Source organism: Danio rerio, chromosome 23 (assembly GCF_052040795.2).
Source record: "Danio rerio strain M-AB ecotype USA chromosome 23, GRCz13ab, whole genome shotgun sequence".
Classification (NCBI taxonomy): Eukaryota; Metazoa; Chordata; class Actinopteri; order Cypriniformes; family Danionidae; genus Danio; species Danio rerio.
Genome location: NC_141043.1, coordinates 26557443 through 26583317, shown reverse-complemented (window position 1 = coordinate 26583317; position 25875 = coordinate 26557443). Strand labels below are relative to the sequence as shown.

At 34.7% G+C, this 25875-nt stretch overlaps 1 protein-coding gene across 26 annotated transcripts in view; it reads right to left on the bottom strand.

The window, feature by feature from the left end:
- The window catches only part of agrn (agrin), a 467750-nt gene that overhangs the window by 377436 nt on the left and 64439 nt on the right, over nt 1–25875 (bottom strand).

The following is a 25875-nucleotide window of genomic DNA, read 5'->3' as shown; positions in this document are numbered from 1 at the left end:
TCATTTGAATCTGTCACAGTCCAAACACTCGTCCACATCAGAGCTTTATCTTTACCTTTTTAAATGAGCCTTAGGCCACCCTGAGGAATGGACATTCCTCTCCTCTGACTCTCATCTCACTTCATAAAATTTCCATTCATCTTTCAGTGGAATATCGACATTCACTAGGAAAAAAAACTGAATGAACATCTGATGTCTGTAAAGAACTGTAATCCTCAGTCGTATCACTTCTGAAACGGATGAAAGTCAGGTGGGGCTCTGGTTACGTGATATGCTGAGAGTACATATTATCAAAAAGATTTGTTGCTGAGAGAATATCTGATTTGCAATGGGATGCTTATCATAAAACTGAAGCAAAATCCACAGACTGTTAATTGAACAAGCGATTAAATAAAAATGATGTTGTCCTGTCAAAAGATTATTCATTATTCATTATTATTCATGATAAACTGCATCCAAAGTTATACGAAATAAAATGTTTATTTTCACCAACTTTCATTTTAGATGTTATTGATCACAATTGATCAAATGTATGTTGACAGCACTCTAAATAACTCAAATCAAAGTTGATTGCCAGAGATTAGTTAATCCTTTCAGCCATTAAAACATTACTCGCTTTACCGATGGATTAGGCTTTATTACTTGATAAATACTGTATTTTTTCAGAATTTTCTTTAATAAGTTGTTTCCAGTATTGTTTTACAATACAGGAAAAGTTTCAAACTAATGGCAAGGTAACACATTAAAATGACAAGCAAATGATATGGTTGTCACAATACCAACATTTCAGTATAAGGTTCTCTTTACCAATTTTGAAACCAAAGCAAAACTTAAAAATACATTAATTAAACAATATTATTATTATAAACAAAGTTGAACAACATTTAAATGGTTAAAATGGTTGTGTAAATGCATTTTAATGTGATTAAAAATATAAATACAAAATTCTGCTACACATCAATCAAAACTGTGAGACAGACAGACAAACAGATTGCATTTCAGTTGAGCAGTGCTCAGTCATAATGCAGAAAAATATATTTTTTTGGCTATATGGGTCAGAGTGATCATTTAAAACTTGTAAAATTTATTTTTATTTGTAAAAACTCACAATAAAAAACAGTATACACTTACAATAAAGTGAGCACATGCAACAAAATATGCTTTCTGCCTTTTCTACTAGCCTTTTCTTTTTTCATGCAAATTGCAGAAGCGCTGGCTTGTGATAGATGAATCAGAATTCTCTTCGATTTATGATGCTAAGCACATGTTAAAGAGATTTTTAAATATAAAATATGTATACTACACTACATTAAAACTTAGCTTAGGCTATTTCTGTAACTGAGTGCTTGTTTCGACCGGCTCCTCTATATACTACTGATACTTAAGAAAACCTGCTACAGCATTGATGCTTTTTTAATTATTATTACCCTGACATGATACCAAAGTAAAATAAAAATAAATTTATATTTTTGCAGCTTGTTCAAAACTACTTAAAATGAGCTGAATCAATTCAATTCTTAAGGGTTTTTTGGGACAACCTAATTTTTTTATGTTCAATTCACATAAAATTGTAAAAACTTTGCGTTGAGACAACATGAAAGAAGTGTGTGGAACTAGGGCTAGACGATTTGGCCTAAAATCAAAATCTTGATAAATTGAACATTTTAACTGGATTATGAATATTCATTAATTTATTTTATTTTCAGCTTAGGCCCTTTATTAATCCGCGGTCGCCACAGCGGAATGAACCGCCAACTTATCCAGCACATGATTTATGCAGCGGATGCCCCTCCAGCCGCAATCCATCTCTGGGAAATCAATTATGATTAGTTAACAATTGTTTTATTTATTTATTTGATGTTTTTGCCCTCATAGTTCACTGACAAGTTTTGTAAAGTAAATATGCTCAAATATTACAAATGAGAGATTTCTGAATGAAGTGTGCATTGCTTGATTTTAAATAATTGAAGTAAACACACACTATCTACCATCTATGATTTATTGAACATCAAAGCTGAACAACATATAAAACACACATTGCTTAAAACGTCTCTCTCTGCGCCGCCCACCCTCGTCACCGCTACCAAACCGACTAGTCACAAGGCTTGTGATACGTGTCGCTGCGACGTGTAGTTACATTTTTTGAAAGGTACGTCGGTATGAGAAGGCTGCTCCGGACCGTATGCGTGTGCTTGGCAAAAATATAATTTCAGAATAATATAATAAGTATAAATCATAATATTATAAGTATAAATTAGCCTTTACAGAGCAGGGTCAAGTGACTCCACATATGGTAGAAAAAGTAATCAAAAAAATTGACCTGGGAAAATTAGATCGATTATAGGTTCTCAATGTCAAATACTTTTCTAATAATCACCCAATAAAACCCAGCATTTTTTACAGTGGGAATCATGACAACATGACTAAACAAAACAACAAAAAATCCTAGACGTGATCTTACTTGATACATGTCATATTGACAGTAAACAGAATGTTACAATTAAAGTAAAGCACCACAATGCCACAATCCAAACACGGTAGTGGTTGGTCTACAGTGTTTGTGCAAGGCGCTCCTTTCCAAGTCGTGTCTACAAAACACCAGTTTCCAACACTTGCCTCATTTCCTCTCACAAGCTGAAAGAACAAAAGCAAAGAACAGCAGGTTGTAATGGTAACATGTCAAACGCTGAAAGACGTATTGTTTGTGTTTTTCTAAAATACCAAGGGATTTCCTACACTCTTATTCCTTCCTTATGCACAACCACACACTGGGTGTCTGAACGTATATTCCCACACACCCGGGCTCCTTCTGCTGCATGTGTGGCCTTTGACCTCAGTCACGAGAACAGAGACCTGTAATCTCCTTCTGTTTCTAATGAGTGCCATACTGCCACACTCACTCAGCCAAACAACCTGCTCAGTGCACAACAGACAAGTGCAAGGTGCAAGGAAAAAAGCCTAAAAGGGGAAAGAATATACTGATGATAGTGTTGCTCTTGTGTTTCCATAACCCTATGTTGAATATTGTTTATGTTAATTTTAATAAAACTAGGGATCCTAAGTATAAAAGTGCTCTTTTTTCCTATATAGTCTATAAAAAAATATTGAATTTACATAAATTATAAATAATAACTAAACTTGATTTATTTATTATTCATTCATTCATTTATATATTGTATGAAAAAATTAATATAAATTATAAATATGATTATATTGTTAGCTTTATTATTATTATTATTATTATTATTATTATTATTATTAATATTAATATTATTATTATTATTATTACTATTATTATTATTGATGTATTATTATCAATATACACTTATACATTATAGTATAACATTATTGTATCATTTAAAAATGATACAAGACTAATGAAATAATTAATAAGTAATATTTGATTACACAATCTTTATTTTTATTTATTATTTTATTATTAAATTATGAATCGTTAAATTTAAAATTATTATTATTATTATTATTATTAAACTAGTGACTTGTTACAATATCATCTAATAGAATTTACTAATGTATTATACTAGTGTTATTAATGATAATAATAATAATAATAATAATAATAATAATAATAACAATAACAATAATAATAATAATAATTTGTCTATTTTAATTTATATTCATATTTAATACATTATTTTATATTAAATTATTTAATTACTTCAGGGTTTCTGCTGGTTTCACAAAGTCATATTTAAGACTTTTTAAGACTTTTTAAGAATTTTTACTTGCCCCATTAAAAGGAAATTCAAATCACTTTTATATTGTGTCAAAAAACATACATTTTTCTTTGACAAGCTTTAAAAACAATAATAAATTAAATGTCCAACATCATTTCCAGGTCAGTGTCCTCACCACATATGGTCTATAAATGCATGGAGAACTTAAAAATGTGTTTGTGAGGAACCATATTGTTAAATTGAGTTGTACATCGAGTTTTATTGAGCTGTATTGTCAGTGACTGCATACTGTATACAGGTGTTGGCCTGATTGGGTAGTTTTACATGGACATTGGAAAATTAAGACCAGTTTAAAAGGATTTAAGATCTATAACTCAATATTTTAGAGAAATTCGGCCAGCTAGCTCTCTGCAACTCTCACATGGTCGCCAACTGAAGCTGAGCAGGGCTGCGCCCGGCCAGTACTTGGATGCGAGACCACATGGGAAAGCTAGGTTGTTGCCGGAAGTGGTGTTAGTGAGACCAGCAGGGGGCACCCAACCTGTGGTCTATGTGGGTCCTAACGCCCCAGTATAGTGATGGGAACTGCTCAGTGAGCACCGTCTTTCGAATAAAGCTTTAAACCGAGGTCCTGACTCTGTGGATGTCCTCTAAAAAAGAGTATGGGTATGACCAAATTTGCCCACTAGCCTCTGTCCATCATGGCCTCCTAACCATCCCTATACCATAATTAGCTTCATCACTCTGTCTCCTCCCCACCAACATGGCTGCCGTGGCATCATCCAGGTGGATGCTGTATACGGGAGGTTAGTTGTTAGTTGTTTTACAAAACAGTTGTTTACATTTGATTTACACAACAAAATAATAACCGGATTTGCATATAGCAGTTCCAAAGTTTATATAGACTTGAATTTTAATATCTAAATTACATATAGTAAATAACCTATTACATATACTGTAATATACTTTATTTTAAAAAATAGTCAGTATTAATATATAATTCAATTTTATAGTATTTGAATCAACATTCTATGCCATTACAATAATATATTACTGTAATTACCACCTCATTGCTTTAAAGCTGCAAATCCTCCAGCCTAAACACATTTGCTCCAAAATAAAACCATGGTTACTTGTAAATAAAACTCAATAAAGGTAGAGGCCAGACTGTGACATGCTCTCACACCCATACAGTACAACCTCTATTTCTGCCCAGCCATTCAGAAAGTCTACAGCGGGTCACATGACCAGCAAATATGGGTCAGTTGAGGACAGCAGCAAGGGTTCTGCGATTGCACTCACATTTTCAATTATTCAGCAAACAAACAATAGCATGACATTGAGCATTACTGCAAAAAATGGCAGCCAGACAGACACTTAGTCTGCTATCTAGAGCCAAAACAAAGGAAGCAGCGCTGTAAAAGACACCATTGTTCACCAACTCTACACTTTTTTCTCTTTTATATTGATATTCTTTGATACTGCAAACCACCCAGGACAAAGAAACATTAGTTCAGATCAATGTAGCACTAAAATGCAGAAACAAAATGTTACTCAAGGCCAGATCACACCATGAACCACATATTAACCATTGATAGCATTATGTTTGTTAAAATAACACAGCAGATTCTTTAAAGGTTTAAAAATTCTGATTGACATTGGGTATATTAACATAAAAAACTCTCAATTTTGTGTATGTAATCTTCACAGTAAACAATTATTTCAAGGACATAATAAAACTGCAAAAGGATTATAAAGTACAAATGTGCCCCGGTCGGTAATAATTAGGCTAACATGAAAAATTAGCTTAATTGAAAGATGACTGAGGGAGAGGAGTAATGTCTGAAGCAGGATTCCTCGTGAGCATTCCTCAAGAAGTATATGTTAAGATGCAATAACGCTAATTCTGATGCTGTGCTCAAAAGATACTAGTAATTTATAGTAAGTACTATAATGATTTTAAACTACATGATAGTGAAGTACTCAAATGAATCTGTTGAAAAGGCCAAAGCATGATATGGTAATTACTATTAATTCATGATTGTTACTAATGATACTACATTAAGTAGATAATTCAATAATGAAGAGGTGTAAATAAAGTATATATACAACATGATGCTTATTTCTAAATATTTCCCTTTGCTTTAAATTACTATAGTATTTTAAATGTGCAACACCTGGTTTTGTTGATTTTTTTGTTTTTGCTGTTCTATATAATTTGTTTCTGTTTAGTACATAATTATTTGAAGTAAATAATTGAACTGAACAATTATGCCTAATATGTTTCATTGACAGTTTTATTGATTACTAAGATATGATTGACTTGGATTTAAGTTGCTTCGATTTACAAAGGAAAATAGCATAGATGTAACTAATATTACTAAGGAGCTTTTAGCTTAGCTTGCTACATTTTTCTGAGGGTAGCTTTTAGTGTAGTTAAGCTGCATTTTAAGTAGAGTAGCTAATAGCTTAGCTCACTACATTTTTCAAGTAGCTTGCCCAACACTGGCTACAATAACAGTTCATTAGTAAACATCGGTTAATACAATAATCATGAATACTAAAGGCTAATTTATACTTCTGCACTACTACTACACGTAACTACACGTCGCAACGACGCGTAGTGCAAGCTTTGTGATTGATCGGCTTGGTTGCGCTGATGAGTGTGGGCGGAGGTGAGAGTTACGCGAGCCCGATGCAGCGAGTGTTTACAAATGTGTAGCCCCCTGACAGAGCTCCGGATGGAAACTGTTGTTTTGTGTTTATCTTATGATTAAAGTTATTGCACGACCGTCGATTCCAGCCTCAAAATGAGCAAGTTTGAGCCACTTGTACACTAAGCTAGCGTTAAGAAAAAACAAAACACCAGAGAAGAAACTTGACACAGAGGAACATAAACACCCTCTGCCAGAGTTTTGGAATTGTTATTGCAGAGCAACAGAAAGAGAGCGCAGAAGTATAAATGCTCGGCTACGTGCATTGCATGCGCCGAGGGTCACGCCGATCACTTGACGCGGAAGTATAAACCAGGCTTAATCGTGAATACAAATATACAACATTTGCAACATTTGTTACAAAAGTTGTGGTAATGTTAGTTAAAAAGCAACTGAACGTTATTAGGTTTTAGTTTGATTAAATAAACAGGATTCAATGAGTTCAACATTAAACATCAACTAAGAAGTTTTTAAATATTAACAAGGAAACATTTCTTTGTTGATGTTTAATGTAACCAAATTTAACAAATGGCATTATTGTAAAGTGTAAACAAACAAAGGCATATAAAAATAGCCGAATATTTTCATTTAATATCTTCAAGTCATAGGCTAGATAAGTATGTGAAAATATATAGACTCAGAGTTATTTTTTTCTTGTCAACGATGATGATGATGTGGACTTTTTCAAATTTATAACTTTAGATTATGACCCTTTGTGTGATTGAGTGATAAAATTTGGTCTAAATGTTACTGCTTGGATTCCAACAATTGCTAAGGTTCTCATGTTGTCATTTTAAAAGTCTCTTGAAAGTAAAACAAAAAAGATTTTTAAATGTTAGTATGAGTATTGTTTGTTTTTAGCATATCTATAAGCTAGTGTGCACCAAAACAGTGACAAAATTGGTGTTTAGAATATTTAAAACTGATATAAACATGTAAAGCTTGTAGTTTATCACTTAATTCTGCCCTTCTGGATCAACGGTTTTATTTATGTCACCTCATACTTCAGTTTCCCATCAAATAATGACCAATCATTTTAATTATTTGTCAAATGCCCAGGACAACAGTTTAAAGGTATAACCCTGTCATCGTCTGTAAGATCACCATATTGCCTGCGCTCACTGGCTTAGATATACATGTGTAACATTGTTGACCCATGTATAATACTGCAGGAACTGATGTAATAGTAGTTTAAAAATCTTTTTTTCTATTGCTCTGTGTTGCTTTAAGAAAATAAAAATATAATATAAAAAAAGATCAACCAACCTAGCTAACTCAATATTATCTAACATGCCCCGCCCCATTCAATCTGCTTCACATTTGATGAACTTGGCTCAACCAATCTCACTGTCAGAGCGGTGAGAAAAACTAAGTGTTATTGGCTGTTTTTTTTTTTATTTAAAGAGGAGGGGCTACACTATGTCCCACCCTCTCTTCATATTTGGATTGAATTTACGTCAAACATTGAATTATAATGCACATTTCAAAGGCACTTTACAGGACCTTTAAGATTGAATCAGACTCTTGCTGAACATATCTAAAATCTAGTATCTTCTCCTCAATCTAGAATGTGTTGTCTTGGAGAAAACCGAGACTTGTTTATCACCTCGGTTAACCTACTTACACAAGTCAGCGTCTAGAGCACAGCTATCTGCAGCGACTGTTACTTTTTCAATTGTGGCACTTTAAAAAAAAAGAACCATGGAAAGAACTGGCAAGCACAGCAACGTGTGGAGTTTACACTGGCATAACAGAGGAAAAAAAGAGAAACGTGAAGAAACTTGCAGCAGCAACCCCAACAAGAGGCTTTGTGCAATACCTGTTGAAACATCTCACAGATGGTTTAGGCAGATCTCAGAAGAAAAGCAGAAGCCTGTCAAAACGCTCTGGCACGGGTCAAGGCCTCGGCCTAATTGATTTCCTGTGGAAACTCTATGCGCTGGAATACACCATCCATCATGCCAACCCTAGTTTGCTTACAGGCCAAGTGCACTGGGATTTTAGTCCAGCTAAAATAACTGAAACTTCAGTTCAGCTAATCACAAAAATTAAATAAATAAAGAACTTTATAATAGTCCATAACATTGTTTTTTTCAATGATTAGTTTATTTAATTATAAGATTTATAAAATATAAGATATAGATTTGTAGTTCATTTAGTTTAAGCAAAATTGCATATTTGCAGGATAAAAAGTATTTTTTTATTCTGTGCAAATATTTTAAAAGTTAAAATTTTTTTTTTAATATTTTCATTTGAATGATGAACTGTATATTTTAAAGAATAAAAAGACAATGTATTTTATTTCACACTATGTATTATATATATCGCCTCATTAAAATATAATAAAAAAGACATAATATTGTTAAAGAAAAAACAAGCAAATGAATAAAATTAGACCAAATATTTCAGTGCATACATGTTTTAATGCATTTTAATGTTTTAATAAGATTATACAATTACATAATATGTCAATTACTATACATATTTACTTTTTTTATTATAATTTAATCATACATTTTTTAAATATGTATGAACATGCATGACTATATGCATTAGGGTTGGGCGATGTCGAACAATTTGGCATTGTACAATGTCTAATGTGAAACACTGCGATAGACGATGGCATCGCCATCATAGACGGTGGTGAATTAATTATTTATGAATAACTATTTAATTCATAATGAATTAATTATTTGTAGCCTAATGCTTCAACTAGCTGACCCCGTTGTCTTTGTTTTACCCATAACCAAATCCTAAATAAATAAAAAAAGTTACACACAAATTACTTGTCAATCACTTTTTCCGACTCTGGTATGAATATGCAGAGTAATCTGTGACGTTATAATGGCATCAACAAAATTGCTTGGCTACCAACAGGAACCAACCAGCAGTATCTGAAGTTTTCACTAAAATGACTAAGTACAAGCCTGAAAGAGAAAGATTGAAGCAGTACTGATGGTGTATTGGTGTAAACAGAGCCTACAGTAAGTGTGCATTTTTTCCGAGTGGGTTGCTCAGCATCATGTTGTCAATTGGAAAATCAGCAATGGACGATAGCATAGTCTATTAACCCAACCCTAGTATGCAAATGCATAAGTAGGTTAACTGAGGTGATAAACAAGTCTCGTTTTCTCCAAGACAACACATTCTAGTTTGAGGAGAAGATAGATTTCAGATATATATAGCATTTCATAAAATGGTTTTGAATTGCGAGTCTGATATTTAATGCTTACAGCATAGTCTTTTTATAGTACCATCTGTATAGTCTTAAATATGGACTTTTATGTGATTTATGCAAAACTAATTTTTTTAAAAGTTCTGTACTGAATAAATTACCATCTTGATTTACTTGTATTGTTTTTTTTCAGCAATATTTTATAGTGCATCCATGTGTCCCAGGAAGAACAAATTTGTGTTATTCATGTTAAGAAAAGTCAAAGCTTCCTCAATACGTCCTCTCAATTCCATTAGTTTTATTAAGGCAAGATCAATGCGAGTCAGTCGGCTAAAACAAATCAGTTCAATAATGCAGGGCTGGAGCCAGTTATGGCCTGAGCGAGCATACATTTCAGCACTAATTATTCACAGCAAAAAAAGTACATCAGACGCTCCATAAATACTAAAATCTTTGGTACTAAGAACATTATTCCCTTTTTAAAGACACCGCAGATCAAAAAAGCAACACATCTTCAATTTTTAACACTTTTAATGCATAATATAATTCATCCTATGATAGAAATGCCATAAATTCTACTTTAAGCATGTCGTCCGCTCCGATTTCACAGAACAAAAGAAATTTGTACTTGAAAGCAAAACGGTCTGCACTCCCACAACTTAAAGAGAACGAATGAGCAACAAACGCACTATCTTTTCTCTTTCAAGAAAAAAGTGAGGGAAATACCAGCGGGACAGAGGAGCACAGGGAGGCTAAGTAATGAGAAAGGAGCTCATTGTTCTCAGAAAAGTGACTGTAGAGTCAATCTGACACAGGTATTCGGCAAATAAGGACGCCATTGTACTTGCTAGCATGGAGAAACTCCAACACACAAACACCTGTTACAATCCGGCTAAGAATTGGGATTTTAAATGACAATCCTTTATCAATTATTTTGAGAAACATCAGGCCTGGTAATCATGTTTATACAAAACTCAAGATTATTTACCATTCCGGAGAGATATCAGTGTGAAGCCAGAGAAGAGGAGGACATCATGACCTCTAATCTCTGCATTCGCATTCCGAGGTCTTAGAAACATTTTTATTTTATTATTATTAGAGCTGCTTGATTAAGCAAACATTATTCTCATGCACATTTTGTCGGCAAATCCGATTGTGTAATCAGTATTAAATCTTCAGTGCCTGCTTTAAGACAAAGCAGAATTTGCTACACAGACCCATAGTTCAATAAAAAGCTACACAAAATATCATAAAGGATTTAATGGACACAATGCTGAAATTAAACATAATCATTCTGCAATTTCACAGCTGTTTGTGTCACTTCTTTCTGGCTGCCACATCCCAAAGTACATGAAAATACATTTAATAATGTTTTTTTTTACTCCAAACTCATAAGTCGACAACTCATAACTCAACAGAAGTCGAGTGTTTGAAATAAATCATACTGTGAGATGATTTTGTAGTTGTGTATTAATTAATAATGTTGAATCAATAATAAACAGTTAAATCTATTGCTCTATTTGATTTTCCATGTCAATTCTTTGGGGCGTATTAGCAGTTTTCACGCGAGAACATCCTCTGGTCTTCGGAAGAGATTTACTACTGATCATAGAGCCGTGTTACCCTGACAAGATGTGCAAGAGAATCACAGATTTTGCGCTTAATTTGTATTAATTATAATTAATTTATTATAATTTTTTTATTGTATTTGTGTATGAGCAACATATGTATTTGGACATGTGTAAAAGCAACTTAAAAGCAACATATCAACAAAACCCTACTTTTTCTTAGTTTAAGTGCTATAATCAGGTCTCCGGTGGATATAATTACACCAAAAATGTGGGAAGGAAAAAGGACAGTTTAATCCATTACTTGTCATTTCTGACATTTTGCCTCCATGGAATTTGCTTGCTTTGTTGTTTCTGGTGTGTCAAAATAGTGCATTTAAAGAGACACAAAAATAGCATATCGTCACCTTAGAATTATAAGGTTCTTTCTTACATGTTTGTCAAAAATTGAGTAATTGACATTCTTATTAAATGACAACTTATTGTTTACATTTTAAGACTCAAAAAACAAATGTTACACATATACTGTTTGCTATATGGAATCCAATAACTTTGAAGCTCAATATCTCAAAATTATTCAGAACACAGATAGAACCATACAATTCCAAGGTGATATTCTTATACACACCTAAAAATGGGCCAATTTGACTAGCTATAATAAACGGTATTTTTAGCTGAAACGTCACAGGCATATTGTGGAGACATCGCAAGGGAAGTGCCAGCTTCCTGCACATCTGCTTAGTCCAAAGTAAAGAGAATAAATAGAGACCAACACTCTTTCTTCTTCCGTTTTCTTTTAAGATAGTCAGACACCACAACTACGAGAAGCCTTAAGGACTCCCACCGGGGCCATTCGCATCACTTCCAGCCCCCACCCAACATTTGCCCGTTGTTTCCATTTCAAGCCCTTTTTATGCTCGTCTCCTCCCCGGGTCGGCCAGGAGAGATACAGTTGCATTCATCCATTGTGTGGCAGCATGGTGTGTGCGGGCAGGCTATTCTCTCTCTGCTGCGAGTGACCGCTGTGATCTAATTACTGGCAGGAAGATGAAGTCGTACCCCTTTTCCAGCCCTGACGGCTGAATCTTCTCTCCATAGCGAAGCCCAATGCCCTCTGCCTTATCCTGTCAAACTTAACCAGCAGCACAGATGACGAGACTACATCAGGATGGTACAACACCGTCCAGGATTATGATAAAAGTTGAAATTATCTTTATGTTATCGCTGATAACTTTGTATTCAAGCTTTTTTGTATAACGCCTTTTACATTACTTATTGTTTTAAAGGAGCTTTACTAAAGGTTTTCATAAATAAACAGTATTGTAAATAAATATTGTTGCATTACAATCAAAATGAGAAAAGTTATGATTATTAGTTACAATAACTTTATTAGTTACTAATTACTTTATTTAATTAACTAGTAAATAATTACTGACAGCTTTTAACAGTTAAAGTTTATATGAAGTATATATATATATATATATATATCATAACTTTTCTCATTTTGATTGTAATGCAACGATATTTATTTACAATACTGTTTATTTACGAAAACCTTTTGTAAAGCTCCTTTAAAACAATAAGTAATGTGAAAAGCTTTATACAAAAAAGCTTGAATACAAAGTTATCAGTGATAACATAAAGATAATTTAAACTTTTATCATTTTTTTATCATTTATAACTTTTATTAACACACTTTGAATTTTTGTGTTCTTCTTTAAATATTTCCCAGATGATGTTTAACAGTATGTCTGATAATATTTTTTTCTTCTGGAGAAAGTCTTATTTGTTTTATTTGGGCTAGATTAAAAGCAGTTTTTAGTTTAAAAAATTATATATATATATTATATATATATAAAATTATATATATTTTTATTTATATTTTTATAGTCTACAGAACAAACCATAGTCATACAATAACTTGCCCAATTACCCTAACTTGCCTAGCTAGCCTAATTAACCTAGTTAAGCCTTTAATCGTCACTTTAGGCTGTATAGAAGTGTCTTGAAAAAATATCTATTAAAATAATATTTACTGTCATCATGACAAAGATAAAATAAATCTGTTATTAGAAATTAGTTATTAAAACTATTATGTTTATAAATGTGAAAAAATGTCTCTGTTAAACAGAAATTGGGGAAAAAAATAAACAGGGGGGCTAATAATTTCTTCAAATGTACATAGTTAACCTGCAGTTATATAGTATATAGGTGATGTATATGTGTACATGTTCAATACTTAATGAAAATAGTAATTATTCAATAAATATATAATAAAAACAAATTAAATTCAATTAAAGATTTAATAGAACGATTCACCAATAAATCAGAAATAATGGCAAAATACCAACAAACCGCACAATCCTTCCGAGAATAATCAAGAAGTTTTATGAGAGTAACTTAATAACAATGAATTTATAAACATAATAAGTTTAAAAACATTAATGTAAATTATTTATATCTAATAAAAATGACCCACAAATTAAAGTACAAATGAATAATTTACTGCAGTAATTCATGCATTTTCCAGTGATTAGCTATCATTTTACAGTAAGTGGGACTTTGAGTTCATATATTTTTGTACCAGTTTCAACATTTTTTTCACAAGAACATTTTTGAAAGTCTGCACAATTTTTAGGTCAGAAAACTAGTAGAAATCTACACCATAACCTCCATGTGTTATCATAACATCCGTAGCCGTTCCTTAGCTTATTTTTCTCCAAACCTCTCAGTGAATCTGGAGAGATATGAGCTCCCAAAAAGCCACCTTTACCTGGGCAGGCCAAGTTCACGTCCACAGAGACAGGGCTGTCATTTCTCTCAGATGCTTATCACATCCTGTCACAGCACACAATATCATCTGACAGCTGCTTCCATCAAAAACTAATGTACTGTAACAGAGGCTAAAGGTACAATTACCTGCCTGCACTTCTGAATTATGATACTGCCTCTGTGGAGAATCGAGAACCTTATATCACACAGATAAATTAGTCCACCTTTCTATCCTAATGTCGTTTCCTAGTTGTTTCACACTCACTTCCATCACAAATCAACACAAAACACAACCAAAATGCTAATTAGCAAACTACTGGTATCCATTTTGATTTAGGCCCTCCAAAAAGTGTCTAAAACGTATTTCTCCCCCTTCACAAGTGGTGTGTGCAATGGATTAAATGCTCCGTTTAGAAGTGCAAAACACACTCTATTTAACAGAAAAATAGCACAAAGTCTAACAGCAAAGGGGGTGTCAGGATAGAGTTGCAGAGCTGAAATTGCCACTTCACACTCCAAGATAAAGTTCAGCTCTTTTCAACACCTTACACCCTACATCCTAAATTGCAGCTAATAGCTATTTCCATTAGCATAATGTGTGCTTGTCTTTGCTAATGAGGTCTTATTATTGCAGTGAGGTACCTTTTCTGTTCCCATAATCAAATAGCAATAAAGGGAAGGAAATCATAACTCCGCTCTGGCTGCAAAAGCACAAAGCCCGGGGTTTGTTATCACTGCTTGAAAGCATAATAATCAAGATTTAATACATTTTTAAAGCAACAGTATACCGAAAAATGGAGATCTGGTCATCATTTACAAGTTTTCCATAAACATGAACCACATTTGTTCACAAATAACATTATAGCATTAATTAGGGCTGCAAGATATTGGAAACATTTGACACTGTGATGTAAAGGGGGTTATTCTGGATTATTATTGAGAAAATAGAAGTTAAATGCTTTACATCACAGTACCCAGGTGCAGAAATTAAACAATCAAATATAAAATAACACTGTATAGTCTTTTATTTTATAAACAAATCTACAAGTCCATAATTATTAGAGTTACAAACAGTACAATTTCATGTGCCTGAATACTTTAAACTCCCCTGCCTGAATGCTTGCACAGTCACAAGCCTTAAAAACATACTCAAATGATGAACTTTCACTCCTTTATGTGTAAACTCGTCAGTGACTCCAAACATCTTGTGTTCTGAACTGTGGCTCCTGGTAAACTATTATCCCAACATTTAAACTTAAAAGTGCGATGTGACTATTGCAGATTTGCCCATTGCAGTATCGATGCAGGAACGATATATTGTGCTGCCCTAGTTTTAATCCAGGTTCAATACAAAATAATATACCACTTATAGTATAATGTTAATTAGTGGCATGACAAATTATTCATGTGTCCATCCTTTCCTTAAAAAAAATAAATAATTTATTACAAAATTATTTTTAATTATTTATTTTTACATTTTAGTGTAGGAACAAAATGAAATAGCTTATATATATATAAAAACAACAAAAATACTTCAAAGTAAAGTTTTTGTCTATTTTTCTTTTTCTTGAAGCAACAGTTTTGCCTTGTCCAAATGATCAGGCATTGGCAGTATTTATTATACATGTATTTAAAATGCATATTTTAAATACAAAATATTACTTTTTAATTTGTTTTTAATAGAGTTAATGAAAATGCATTAATATTTTGTATTAAAATGAAATAAATGCACCATCTGATTGGTGCTTTGGATGTTATTGACTTCCATTTGAAAAAGAATTGAAAAAATCTTAGGAGAAAGACTATAATATAGAAATAATAGTAGTTTTGGAGGCATTGCTGATGCCAAATGTTTGTCGTTAAAACAAACAACATTAAAATAAGTCCTACTGTGGCGAGTTCTACAATACTTCATTGGCTGTTTCAAATGCCAGTAGTTGATCAGTAGGTTCACTGTATATTTAATGAAGAGGAAAGATATCTGTCTAAAGATGTCACAACTTATGAAACACAAATATTTGATAATTAAAAACTCCTAATACAGTAAGGAGGTTGAATAATCCTTGTTGAGAGATGATGGCAATTCTACTGGCCAAATTTGCTATCAATATTGTTACTAAGTAAGTTTAATGGTGAAGGGATTGATTGAATAGGTATAATTGATGGAAGATTTGCAAAGAAATGTTATGCTCCTTTGTAAAAGTATTTTGTAGTATTTTTAAAATACAAAATACTGCATTTTATTTTAATAAACGTTGTGACTGCTGTATTTTGTAGTTTATTCTGATACACCTAAAACTAAGGTATTTGGTACTTTATTTTAAAATCCATTTCAATATATTTCTGGCCAACCCTGCAAATGATAACAGTTCACACATATTCTCAAATACTACTAGAAAAATGTGTAATATGGGTGCCATGCTAGTAGTTGGTTTCCCAGTATTGCTTTGCAGCTGGAAGGGCATACGCTGTGTAAAACATATGCTGGATAAGTTGGTGGTTCATTTTGCTGTGGCAACCCCTGATTAATAAAGGGACTAAGCCGAAAAGAAAATGAATGAATGAATACCAGTAGTTGGTGCTGTCACTGAACACATAATATGCATGTGCAGGACATAACTGTTTTCATGATATTTAATTTTCAATGTTATTAAAAATGAACAGCTTGAATTCGATTACAGTTTTTGTTTAAATAAATGACCAGTGTAAAAGTCCAGATTTAAGCCAAAGTGGTTGTCATGACAATAATTCTTAAAAGCCATTACATAAACATCAAAATATTAAATACTTTATAAATCATTGTTTTTACATAGAAAAAATACAATCATTTAACACAAAAATTACAAATATCTCCTTGAAATACTTCAAAAAAGTTTTGCCTTTAAAGAAAACAAGGTGAAAATTGCAATAATCTTTTGAAGTTATCGTTATTACATCCCATTTGCCAATGAATGAACCTGGAAAATTAGTAGTCATTCTTGTACTGGGAATATCCACACCATTTATGAGATTAAGATTCATTAAAACCATTAGTGCCGGCTGTAAAATCATTTGTGGGAATGAAGATGAGAGTCTATCTCAACGGCCCATCAGTCCACCCCAGTCTAATGACATCAGTGTGCCGGGTCACATCCTCCCGGAGCTCTCAGACAGAGGAGAAGGACAACACGCAAGACTTCCCTCAAAAAAGCCCACTAAGAATGTGAAAACAAAGTGGGAACAAAAGGCAAGGGGGGACAAATCTGTAACATTCCACATCCTGTCTTCTCTTATCTGGCCGGGGGCCACGCCGTTTGAAGATATGCCCGAGTTCAGATATGAAGGAGTCGAGAGACCCAGGAGAAAGACAGAGCTTTCTGTGAACATGAGCAAAGCTTTTCCCCGGCTATTTGTTATTCTGCAATATCTCCCTCCAGACTAAGCCACGGGAAAGCAGTTTCTTTGCAACTCCTGGCAACTGCCAGAGTCGCTGCAGGCGTTTTACTGTTTCCAGGCACCTTAACCTGCCTTTATAAAGGAACAATGCTGGTTCAGTATAAGTTAAGTTTAATCGATAGCATTTGTGATGATGATAATTACCACAAAAAAGCCCAGGTGTCCCACTACAAATGTCTGGACTACACTAAGACACCTGCACTGGAAGTAAATGGCACCATTTAGTACAAAATTAAATTTGTAATTTTGATATTGACATTGATAGCATAACATTGGAACACAGTAGGCATGGGATGATACGGTTTACGGTTTTAAAACTGCTAAAATGTTCTCCTATATCGTTCCTAAGATATATGTTAAGGGTTTTTCATATGTTTTTTTTATGTTTTGTAAAACAAAACAAGAAAATCTGTGTATTTGAAAGTAATGAATTTAACAAAAGTCAATTATTTAGTATTATGTTTCCTAAAATTGTTTAATGGAAAAAAGTAGTTTTTTACAAAAAAAAAAAAAGTTTACAGTTAATTAATTAAAATTAATAAAGTTATTTTAGAGCAGTAATGACAGTACCGTGATACTGTGAAACCGTGATTTTTTTTGTCCAGGGTTATCTTTCCATCAGAAACTTACAGCCCATGCCTAGAACACACAAGTTTTATATAAAAACAAAACAAAACAAGCAGTACTTTTATGAAATTCTACAGTGCATTGGTGTCAATTCCATGCATGAGGAATTTGTAAATGATAACTAGATTAAAAAGATGGATAAATAATAAACGTCTAAGTCAGATTTGTTTTTTGTATCTATAGATACAATGTATATTCATTTATTTATTTATTTATTTTACAAAATATGATTTCCACATAATTTTGAAAAACTCTAGCCTTCTACAGTCTGTATACAAGCTTTGTGAAAATATTACGTACATGCTGCTTACTGTACATTGAATTGTAGCATAGTCATCAAAATTTCATCTGAAAAAGCACAATTATCAAGGCATGTAAAACCTTTCCTAGCAAACCAGGCTCATTCTGATTACTGGTAAAAGTGGAAAAGGCGTCCATACAGAGGTAAGCTGTCAGCTGGTAAGCACGAAAAGGAATGGCTTAGCGTTGAAATTCAGGCATACATAGCTCTGGCTACATAATTTGCAATCTCTAGAAATGTATATAGGACTACGTTTTCAGAAAGAGCCTATGTTGTTTTCTAGTCAACAGCACAGTGATCTAGAAAGCACAAGTCATATACATTCAAACCAAGCAGTTTTTTCTTGGTCAACACAGCAGATGTGCTTGAGCAGCTTGAACAAATTTTGAAATCTCACATATTGCTCACAGGGGTGAATTCATATTCTATTGACTAGATTTTGCACGTGAAATATCGGAGATGGTATACGCAACAACACCCTCATGCCACAAATGATGTCTCAACATACACAAAAGCAGGATTATCCCTTTAAGAATGTATCATAATCTGATACTTTGATAAAAGAAGTAGCCATTTTAAAGTAATGAGCCAGAAAACCGCATAATTCACTTCTGGACATGAAATGGAAGCTTCCACGATGCCAGGTGGAAGGACTGGTGATAGTTGGCTGAAAATGAAAAACAGGTGTTTTATCACTACGGCCCACATAAGGTTATAATTGAATCTTCTTAAGAAAAAACTAATGATGTGACAGGTGCGCCAGGCTTTTTGTCAACTGTTGGAAATGTAAAATCTCCTGACATGCCTTATCAATTCAGACCATATGTGGAAGACGTCTGTTTTCCATTACTTCCAGTTAACCACCAGCCTGCTTCTCATTGAACTTGGCCTTGTCCCAGCTCTAACTGGATCTGTTGATTGACACCAGATGTACAAGTGACCCGCTTCCTTTTCCTTTCTCTGACCGCACGGGGTGAGCCGAGGTCTCCCTCAGACCAGCTCCGTGAAAGCTCGGCTTCTCGGTTCGGTTGTGGATAAGAGCTGTCAAAAGTAGCATACTTGGTGACAGAGGTTAACAGTGCCTAGCGGGGTATCTTGCATTGACATTTTCCAGGGTTTCAAGGCAACTGGTGGGAGGGGAGGCCACCACAGCATGCGATGAGTGTGTGTACATGGGTTAGGTAGCTAATTTGGACTGCAATCAGTTAGCATTTCCTGCCACATGAAGGCTAACTGGGGATTGTGGTGGGAACAGAGCCCAGAAGCCAAGCTAACGGGTAGACGTTTCATTAGCAGCACAGTTGCCGCTGATGAGAAGACTCTGGGTGACCATAATGAGTAATGAATATCAGTAGCAGGGAAAATGAGTGAGCTATCAAGGTCAATTGAAGTGGTTCAGCTCCAAACACAAAAGGTAGACTTGCGCTAGTCAAGCCTAGCCAGGTCTCAGTACTTAACTCTCATTTGCAGGTAAATGTAAATGTATATGCTGCTTTGCCAACAGGTTAAGTCCAACTTTGAAAGGCTTTTTGAAAGAAGAACAATCCCTTTAATGGTGCTCAAATCTGGCAACTGTAAATTGTCCTTCAGAACGAATAACTGTGAAGGGAAAAATGATAGACATTTTCACTTTTTTTAAATTTTTACTTTCATGATTCTTTATCCATGTTTATTTGGTAACACAGATGATGCAAGAGTCCGATCCTGCTCCTTCTCTTGTGCATAGGTTAGCTCCTGTTCTAATTTAACCCACTCAAAACAGCTAAATAAAGCCTTATTCACACTACGAGCGACAAGCGACTGTTCATTTCAACAGAGAGCAAACAACTTTTACCGACTTCCGTCTATGCGAGCGACAGCAACCTGCAGGTGGGCATGTCGGGCAATGGGATAAAGCTGTGAATTCTTCAACTTTATGCAAATGAAGAGTGACTTTCTTGAGCGTCAGCCAGTAGGAGCACCAGTAGAGCTCACGCGATCCTACCTCAGCTCACGCAGAGGCCGGATGTATTCATGCTGTATAGACCTACACATACCTGCATTTGAAGCAGGTCACCACCCAGAGGGGCAGGCAGCTACAAAGTCGCTGCTAGTGTGAATGAGGGATAAGGTATTACCCTGCATTCTTTCAGATAGATTTGTTGAGTCAAATTTGAGCTCAACTCTACATGTCAATGGCCTTCCAGGACAGAGTTTAGACACCACTGCTTTTTAAAATAAAGCAGACGCTTTATTATCTAAAGTTTCATCCCAGACACACACTGTAAACACATCCCCAGAGCAGTTGGTAGCATGGGTAGCAGTTAGGGATCCAGTGTCTTGCTCAACGGACTCTGAGCAAGGGACTCTCGATCTTTAATAGTTTCCATGGTGAAAATTATTTTGTTTAGGTTATCTGCATGATATTACCTCTGCAACAACAGTATGTTTACATGGACACCAAAGCTCAATATGATTAAGACAATACTCCGATTAAGAGTCTACAAGTAAACTTTTTTGATCACCTTAATCCGACTGAAGTCATAATACAAACTAAACAGAAATGGAATTAAGACATATGGAGTATTCCTATTTTAGTCACATTATTGAAGTGCAGTGCAGATATGTAAACACCCTAATCAAACTATTACCACTTTGTAGTACTTATCTACATTTAACAGAATGAACACACAGCAGTTGTCAGGCATTTGACAACAAACAAATAAGAATGGCTTCAAGCAAGAGAGCAAATTTTTGGTGTGAGCGGGAAACTATGACTATGCTGAGAATTCTGAAACATATTGACATTAAGACGTTATTAAGATGCGGCTTGACTTTGAAGTGACTCTGTTGCGGGAGCATGAAAGAAAAGTTAGAAAATAAAATGGCAGAGGTGGCTTGTTGCTTGAGAATTTGAATCCACCGTTGTCTGTTTGCACGCATTGTGTGATAAATTAACTGCAGTTGAACTTGTCGCAAAATTAAAAACAAAGCACCCAAAATCACATACTGTATGGTGCCATGACAAACACAAACCGGAGGAAACTAGCGTCAAATGGTGATTTAGTGACAAACTATGTACTTTACCATAGAAAATGTGAACATGAAAGAAACATGCAAAAAGCAAATAAATATCTAATCATGTTATTGTCTTAATCAGATTTAGGCAAATAATTAAATAATGGGCGAAGCAGTGGCGCAGTAGGTAGTGCTGTCGCCTCACAGCAAGAAGGTCGCTGGGTCACTGGTTCGAACCTCAGCTCAGATGGCATTTTTGTGAGGAGTTTGCATGTTCTCCCTGCGTTCACGTGGGTTTCCTCCGGGTGTTCCGGTTTCCCCCACAGTCCACAGACATGCTACAGGTGAATTAGTGATCTAAATTGTCCATAGTGTATGAGTGTATGAGTGAATGAGGGTGACAGGCCGGCCGAAATGTGTATAAAAGTCGTTATCATATGGACAAGTCTAAATGGAGGACTTGTTTCAAAGATCCGACCCCGCAACCATACGGGACTAAGGCCAAAGAAGAAGAGGAGGCAAATAATTAGATTTCTGATATCCATGTAAACAGTCACTGTGAGCTTTCATAAATACAGTACATATTTGGTCTAGAACACCTGTGGAGGTTTCTCCATATGAAATACCCATGATTAACGTGCTGCTTCATCTCAAATACGTTAACTAACAATGATAAAGTTTTCCTCTGTTGGAGACTCATTTTAATGTGAGAATTTATCACTGCACATTATTCAAAGTACTATTGAATTCTTTATGTTAAACATTTAAAAGTGGAAAAAAATACTTACTGAACCTTTAACACCTTGCAAATGAAAGGCCTGCTGATAAAAGATCAGTTCTGAAAGGGCCACTTAGCATGGTTTATTTTACAGAGCTCTCGGGGGAGCAGCCAGCTGAACTCAGCAGGAGAAAGGAATCTGTGGCCTTCAGAACAAGCATATGGTCATTGTCTGTACTTGACTGACAGGGTGAACAAAACGTTTCAAATTAGGGAGATCAGCAGAGGGGAAACAGAGGCTTGAAATGCGAACAGAGGCTTGAAATGCGTTCACTTTCTTACCACAGACCACATTATTACAGAAAAGAATGACAGGGAAATCTTTTTATTGACTGATAGTTACATGGTCCTGTACTTCGTTCTGTGGGGACAAAGCATTCTTTGCTCTGTCCCCACAGAACGAAGTACAGGACCATGTAACTAGATTGAGATTTGAGTAACTTGTTCCAGTCATATAGTAAAACAAGGCCATCTATGAGACTACGCTATCTAATACTTTACAGCTTGATTACACAGATTCTCCATACTAGATTGTTTAACACCTTAATGCACTATATTACATACATTACATATATGCTGCACTTACTAGAATCTTCCTCATATTGTTTCTGCATTGTCTTTTTGGATTAAGACAGCACAATTACAATTTTACTCTCCCCCACCCTTCCCTGAAAATAACACATCTTGATGACTTTTTCACCCAGTATTTCCCTAACCAAAGTTCATCTGCACACTTTTAAAGGGTGACTAAGCCAGCACGTAAACACTGACTCACTAACCTCTAACTTCCGACCTCAATCATACTCTCTTATCAGAAAAGTCTGCTTCCAAACACTGTACTTGGCAAACAGTGGTTTACATAAGATCCTTTCTTTGGGGGCAATGAACTTTTTATTAGTAATATATACATATATTTTATTAATACATTAAATTTCTTATGAGGGTTATGTAGGGTTTAGGGTTTAGTGTTTTTTAGTGTTAAGGTTTAGGGTTAAGGGTTTAGTGTCTTGGTTTATATTGTGTTCGGGTTTAGGGTTATTTAGTGTTAAGGTTTAGGGGTTAGAGTCTAGGGTTATTTAGTGTTAGGGTTTTAGAGTTTAGAGCAGGGATAGGGAACCTTTTGCTAATATGTGGCTCTCCAGCTGTCTCCCTTCAATAAAAAAATAAACTGTCTCTAAAAATCAGTTTCCTGTTGAAAATACTATTAAAATGATTAGTGTTTTTTAGTGTTAAGGTTTAGGATTAAGGGTTTAGTGTCTAGGGTTATTTTGGGTTAGGGTTTATTGTTATTTAGTGTTAGGGCTAGGTAAAAGAGTAAATGCTAATTTTACCCTCATTAGAATATTCGATCTGATTGGCCTAAAGCATAGGTCCAGTGTGCATATATGTAGTGTCACTTGATTCTCTATCTCTCTCTCCATCCATCCATCCATCCATCCATCCATCCATCCATCCATCCATCCATCCATCCATCCATCCATCATCTATCTATCTGTCTGTCTGTCTGTCTGTCTGTCTGTCTATCTATCTATCTATCCATATCCCTCCATCCACCATCCATCCATCCATCCATCCATCCATCCATCCATCTATCTATCTATCTATCTATCTATCTATCTATCTATCTATCTATCTATCTATCTATCTATCTATCTATCTATCTATCTATCTATCTATCTATCTATCTATTCTCATCTAATCTCATTAGAATGTTCAATCCGATTGATTTGAACCTTCTGACGAACTGGGAGAAATAAGAGAGGTGCAAAAAATATATAATGGTTTCTCTAGAACATATACATTCCAGCAAGATCTTTTTCTTTCAAAATCCCAATTAACCTTCATTGGCAAACGTCTATTAATTCACCACAACCTCTTTAAAGCTTTGACAAGTCCCCTCATTAAATACCTGTACTGTGGCGCTTTTACCCACATAATAAAAGCACTTATGTTCAACTGTACAATATATTATATTTACACATTTACATTATCAGTAAATATTGAGTGAAGTTTTAAACGGCTCGATGCATGTTGTTTGAGCTCCCTGCTCTTTTTCAGTAGTCTCTTTTTTTCCTGTTTGTCTCTCCTTCACACACCCAACAACCTATTCACTGAACTGTGGGGCAAGAGTTTGCCTTTGTGTGTGACCCGCCAGCTGGAACAGATAGAAAAAAGAAAGCCACAGACGAATAAGAGCGCATAAGCACAAAAACTCAGTATCAAGCATGGACATATTGCCTGAAAAACTCCCCCTTTTTCCATACCGATCTCCCCTCTCTTAAAACACCTGTGTCCACACCACCGCTTTTTGCAAAGTCTTTTGTGATGTAGGTAGCAATTAATGTAGTCCCTGCACGGCTCCTTTCTGCAATCTTTGTTTGAACTCATGACTGAAAGAAGAAAAGATCTAGATCCATTAGTGGAGGACAGGCTTAAAACCCCCATGAATGAAAGGCAAAAATGAGCTCCCTCGCTGTCTTTTTGTGGTTCCTTTCCTCTCGCCTCCCAGAATTCCACCTTCAGAGAGAACTGACTCCATCAAACAAGACAGGCGAACAGTAAAACAGAGCAAACACAGTAATCTTTGAACTTCTGTGGTGAATGGAATCTCTTGATAAAGAAGTGTAGTAACTTCCACTAACTGAACACCTGCTCTTTCAGAGTGTCCACCAAACATAGAGATTTGATTGGTGAAGAATGCTAAAAATGCCTGAAAGGGCTTCATTTCACTGAAATGAATGCTCATGAGGTAAAAATCCTGACATTTTTTTTTAACTTTTTAAAGGAAAGAGGATGCTATAAAGTGTTTCCTTCAAATGACTTTTACTCCAGAGTGACATTAATACCAGGGTGGAGCTTGTGTGTTGAAAGTTGACTATAAGACAAGGTTAAAAGGTGAATCCAGAGGCCATGAACCAGAAAGAGAAAAGGATTCCCATCGACAGTCACAGATATAAGCACACCTGCAGAGCAGAATTCTGTGATTTATGCAGGGTGGGGCTTCAGGACAGAGATTCGCTCCAGGACAACTGCCGAGATGACTAGAGACTGAAAGAACTAGGATGTAGACAGAGGAAAAAAAATATAGAACACTTTGGATTATCGGATATATTAGATATACACGTATATCACATATATTGGATATCTACACGTAGGTGGAGGTGAAAGGAATTTTTAAATCCTGCATTAATGTTCATGTATTTCTTAATAACGGTTTAATGACTGTTTGCATACAAGTTTTCATTAGTCAGATTTCATCTCACCATTTGTTCCATTGGCTGGGCCAAAGCATCTCTGCAGATGAATAATAAGTGATCAGTACATGGAAAAGACGTATTGTGAGCCTCAAACACTATTGTTTCCTCTTTTGGGCATTTTCATTAGAGCAAAGATTACCATTGGTAATACTATCTACCATACTATTGGTAGATACCAGGGAACAATTTAAAACATTGTATCAATGCATTCTATGCCACATATAACAAAAAATGAAGAAACTAAAATAAATCACTGTATGTTATTAGTTCATAATTAGTAAACCTTCAACTAATAAATGAGCCTCTAGTCACTGAGGGATTGGAACTGCAAGTGAACAAGTCAGCAAAACAGCCCCAATCTTCCCTCATTTTGAGCTAAAAAAGATTTTTTGGTTTACAGTAAATAACAAACATTAGGCTACATTTGATTAATAATATTGATTGTTTGAATAATTTTCTCTAATGTTTAGCTACAAACAACACTATACAACAGATGCATTCTCTTTGTGTTTTTCTTTCTGTCCATGTGTTAATATTTTATGATTCACTGAAA